Source organism: Ursus americanus, chromosome 1 (genome assembly GCF_024610735.1).
Source record: "Ursus americanus isolate L20-20 chromosome 1, mUrsAme1.1.p, whole genome shotgun sequence".
Classification (NCBI taxonomy): Eukaryota; Metazoa; Chordata; class Mammalia; order Carnivora; family Ursidae; genus Ursus; species Ursus americanus.
Window position 1 is genome coordinate 32,154,679 of NC_142127.1, and position 4,951 is coordinate 32,159,629.

The following is a 4,951-nucleotide window of genomic DNA, read 5'->3' on the forward strand; positions in this document are numbered from 1 at the left end:
AATGGCTTTCCCAACTCCAACACTAACAATTACCATTATGGGAGAAGTTTGCATTTTTGTTCAGGAAAACAAATCAATCTACAAACCTAACCATGATTATCTGTAAGCTTTTATTGCTTTCTCCTGATTAAATATTGCTACTTTAAACTCACAATACAAACCTATTGTGAAAAATCTAGGAAGCCCAAAATCTGGACCTGTCAAAAGTTCTGATTTCTTCTCTGATCCTTAACTTAAGCACTCTGCTGCATTATTCAGAACACCAAAAGCAATAATCAGGCAAGAGTGATCAAGGCAGGAAACTTTCAACTGAAAGGCAAAAGGCAAAAGGTCCGGGCCAGCAGACCAACAGAGCACTAGCTACCATCCCTTCTTCCTGTTTAAGGAATCACTCCAGCCATGCTCTCCCCTCTCTTACATCAAATCTTCTCTCCCTAATGGGTCATTCCTATCAATCTGCAATTTGAAACGTAGAGTGATGATTTCAGCTTCCCTCCTCCCCTTAACAACAAACACCCAACACACACAAACGCACGCACACACGCACACAAACACACACACACACACACGCACACAAACACACACACACACACACGCACGCACACACACACTCACACAGACTCAGGTTACAAACTGCTCAGTGCACATCCAGCTAGTTGCAAGATAAAAACAGTCAGGAGAGGACATGAAGATTTATTCTATGTTCCTATCCTTCTCTTCCAGAGGACAAAATACACAACAAGTTGGGAAATCATACTAAAGAAAAAAAGTAAAAGCCATATTTGGGACATCCCACTCCTCACTTCCTACTGTAATCCCAAGGGGAGGTTGGGTGCCTAAGAGCATCTCCCCAGAAGTGTAAGGGTGATTTTGGGTGGAGGGGATTGCCAACCACTTCTGTGGTTAGCAGCATATCTAGGAGGATGCCAGGCAGGCCTGAGAAAAGGGTCAGCAGAGAGGAAAAGGAACAAGTAAACATCACCTCTGGTATCCTAAACAGCAAGTCTGAGGGAGCGGGGATTTCTAGGTTTTTTGTGAACTTAGAATAGATACTTGCAAGTATCTGGTAAGATGATTCAGCTTGCTAGCCCCAAAAGAGGCCAGCCAAAAGAATGAGGAGGTCTCTCCAAGCATCCTCATGAGAGTGACATTGTCTTTAAACCCTACGTGGCAATCCCTGACACACCACCATGATGCTCAGGGAAGACAGGGCAGGCTGGAAGTCCAACTACGTCCTTCGGATCATCCAACTTTTGAATGATTATCCAAAATGCTTCACTGTGGGATTACACAATGTAGGTTCCAAGCAGATGCAGCATATTTTCATGTCCCTCCCCAGGGAAGGTTGTTATGCTAATGGCCAAGAACACCATGATGCGCAAAGGCCACCCAAGGGCATTTGGAGAACAACCGAGCTCTGGAGAAACTGTCGCTTCCCACCTGGCAGAATGTGGGCTTTGTGTTCACCAAGGAGGACCTCACTTAGATCAGGGACATGCTGCTGGCCTATAAGGTGCCAGCTGGAGCTATAGCTCAATGTGAGGTTACTGTGCCAGCCCAGCACACTGGTTTGGGGTCTGAGAAGACTTCCATCTTCCGGGCTTTAGGCATCACCACTAAAATCTTCAGGGGCACCAGTGAAATCCTGAGTGATATGCAGCTGATTAAGACTAGAGACAAAGTGGGAGCCAACAAACCACACTGCTGAACATGCTGAACATCTCCTTGGGGCCGACTATCCAGCACATGTTTGACAATGGCAGCATCTACAACCCTGAAGTGCCTGACATCACAGAGGAAACTGCATTCTCACTTCCTGGAAGGTGTCCGCAATGTAGTCAGTGTATGTCTGCAGACAGGTTACCCAACTGTTGCATCAGTGCCCCTTTCTATCATTAATGGATAAAAGTGGGTACTGGCTTTGTCTCTGCAGAGGCTGATGACACCTTCCTACTTGATGCAAAGATCCAGGCCTTCTTGATTGATCCATCTGCCTTTGTGGCTGCTGTCCCCGTGGCTGCGGCCACCACTCTTACACCTCCTGCTGCCACAGCCCCAGCCAGGATGAATGAAATAAACGAAGAGTTGGAGGAGTTGGGACAAGGATATGGGATTTGGTCTCCCTGACTAATCACCAATTCATCCAACTTTATCTGTGAAACAAGAAAAGAAGACATACTTCTCTTAAAAAGGGGGGGGGGGATGAAGACAACCACATCAGCAAAAACTTGAAAAGAGGGGAGGGGATCCCCTGCATTATGTTATAAAAGGCACCAGTTGGACACAGAAGATCATCTACCATGACACACACAGGAGCCAATGTTGGACATCCTCCATGTCTAGAGACTCAACTATGGACATCAATAGCTGGACTGCATTGGTATCTGGGCAAGAAATGAGACTAAGGGAGTGGACCAGTCTTTGTGCTGTCACACCATATACTATCCACATAAGTAAACTCCCTCTCTTCCTTCCACTGCCAGCTAATAGAACCTTGAACCCAGTGAAACAGAAGCAGGACCATGAGTAGGGAAAAGAGAAGACTGGGAGGCAGAGCTGGGAGTAGCTGAGATAATAATATGCAAAATCTGACTGAATATTTACACAAAAGAAACATTTAAAATGCAGTTGACTAGAATACATAAAGGTGACAAGATTATTTTCCACTGCCAAGTGAGAATAGTGGCTTAAAATGGAACTTCTATTAAAGAAATAGAGCTTTGTTTTTTTCCTACCTACTTTGTAATCATTTGTGTAACTTCTGACGTCATCTATCCACAGAAATCAGAAGGAAGAGACCTGATCCATTAAGAAGAGGACTGAGAAATTAGATAATGAATGGAATGAGATCACAATGACCCTATCAGGCAGAGAGAATGAGCCTGACTTCAGATGAATTTTCTAGGTCCTAGGTAAGACCAAGAGCAGCTTCTTTTTTACCTTTACACAAGAACACAGACTTACAGAACACAATAAAAGGACAAGTGGTGTTTGATGCCTGTTTTCAACTTCTCAAATCCAATGGGAAAGAAAGGGAGTACCTCTAGCCAAAGGGTGGAGATAAATCTTTCTCAGCACTCCAGGCAGTACGTAATGATGGTTGAGAAGTCAGATGAGAAGTCAAGGCTTGGCATGGCAGCCTCAGGATACTGAATTTTTAATCATCAGTCCAGCCAAAAGGAAGTCTTTCCATCAGCAGGACCCAAGAGATGCTACACAGCAGCACTGGTCAAGTATGCATCCTACTGTCCAATGACGCTCAGAAAGAGAACATCAAGCTACCCTTGCCATAAGGCACCTGAGTTTAGTGTGACTTATGAGGATGGCCAGGTAAAAAGGGGGCATCCTAGACACACTCAGGAAAACCAACTCCCTTAAGGACATTAGGGATGGTCGGGCAGACAGAAGCTGAAGTTTCTTAAAAGGTGGGAAGTGGGGGGAGCTTTTAAAATGCAGGACCAGGGGTGCCTGGGTCGCTCAGTTGGTTGAGCATCCGACTCTTGATTTTGGCTTAGGTCATGATCTCAGAGTCATGTCAGTGAGCACCGCATCAGGCTCCACGCTCAGTGTGGAGTCTGCTTGGGATTCTCTCTCCCTCTTCCTCTCCTGGCTCGCACGTGCACTCTCTCCCCAACACCCCCCATCAAAAATAAATAAATGAATAAATTTTTTAAAATAAATAAATAAATAAGCAAGACTAAAAGTCTATCACACAATCTTGCTTCAAAAATCAAAACGAGGGGCTCCTAGGTGGCTCAGTCGTTAAGCGTCTGCCATTGGCTCAGGTCATGATCCCAGCGTTCTGGGATTGAGTCCCACATCGGGCTCCCCGCTCAGCGAGAAACCTGCTTCTCCCATTCCCACTCCCCCTGCTTGTGTTCCCTCTCTCACTGCCTCTCTCTCTGTCAAATAAATAAATAAAATCTTTTAAAAAAACAAAAATCAAAATGAACTTTTTAAAATAACTTATACCAGCCAATTTTATATTTAAGGTATGGGTTTCTCTTACAATGTAGAGAATGACCTGGAAATTAAAAAACAAAAACAAAAACAAAAACAAAAACAAAAACAAAAACCCACCTCAGTTCTTAATAGAAGTTCCTTAGAAGGGCATCAGCCCCATGGAGGATTGTCTTCTCAGACCAAGACTCCTTGCACTCTTTGCCCAATTACTAATGTTTCCTTACTGAATATTACAAAACTCTACCATAGTATGAAAGTTCTGTTGATGACATGGGGCTCTTTGTGCCAATAGATGTTTACATACAGAGATGAAACATCTTAAAATTTCTTCTAATTTATTTATAAAGATATTTCTGCCACTAACAAACCCAGTGTATTATCAAAATGCAAATGATAACATTTAGCCAAGTGTGTGGTCTGAACAAAGAAAAAGAAGCTCTAGAGACACTGACAAGCCAAACAAATATCAGCATAAGGAATCTTAATATTTATACTTTTTGTATGACTCCCCACTACAATTACAAAAGGGTTGAAAGAACAAATTATTGAATCCTATTTTAAAATGACTTAGAATCTTCATCTCCATTGTAACTTGCCAAGATTTCTAAGAAGATATTTAACTACACTCCCACTTGGCCTCATTAAATTTCATATAAATGTGTTTATCATCTCGATTGTATAATTTTGAAAATATTGCCTTATAAATATTTTATCAACAAGAAGTACTAGCACCCCCCCCACCCACTGACTATGAGAAAACAAAACTGTTTTTCTCAAGTTGGATAGAAGAAAAATTTCCTTATATAATCACAAGTTTTGACAAATGTGGGGAATTTATCTTGAGTCATTCTGAACGGAAGCTTCTAAATTCCAACTGTGAGAAGCCTGTGAAGGACATTAGTTCCTCTTGAGCTTTTAGGATTGAAACCCAGCCTGTTATTTTGTGACACCGATCTTCACAACCTATAGATGATTCAGCTAATGTATA

The 4,951-nt window shown here is 42.7% G+C and overlaps 1 pseudogene; it reads left to right on the top strand.

Moving 5' to 3' along the window:
- Positions 1-1,193: 1,193 nt before the first annotated feature.
- Positions 1,194-2,131, top strand: LOC123783020 (large ribosomal subunit protein uL10 pseudogene; annotated as a pseudogene).
- Positions 2,132-4,951: the final 2,820 nt, after the last annotated feature.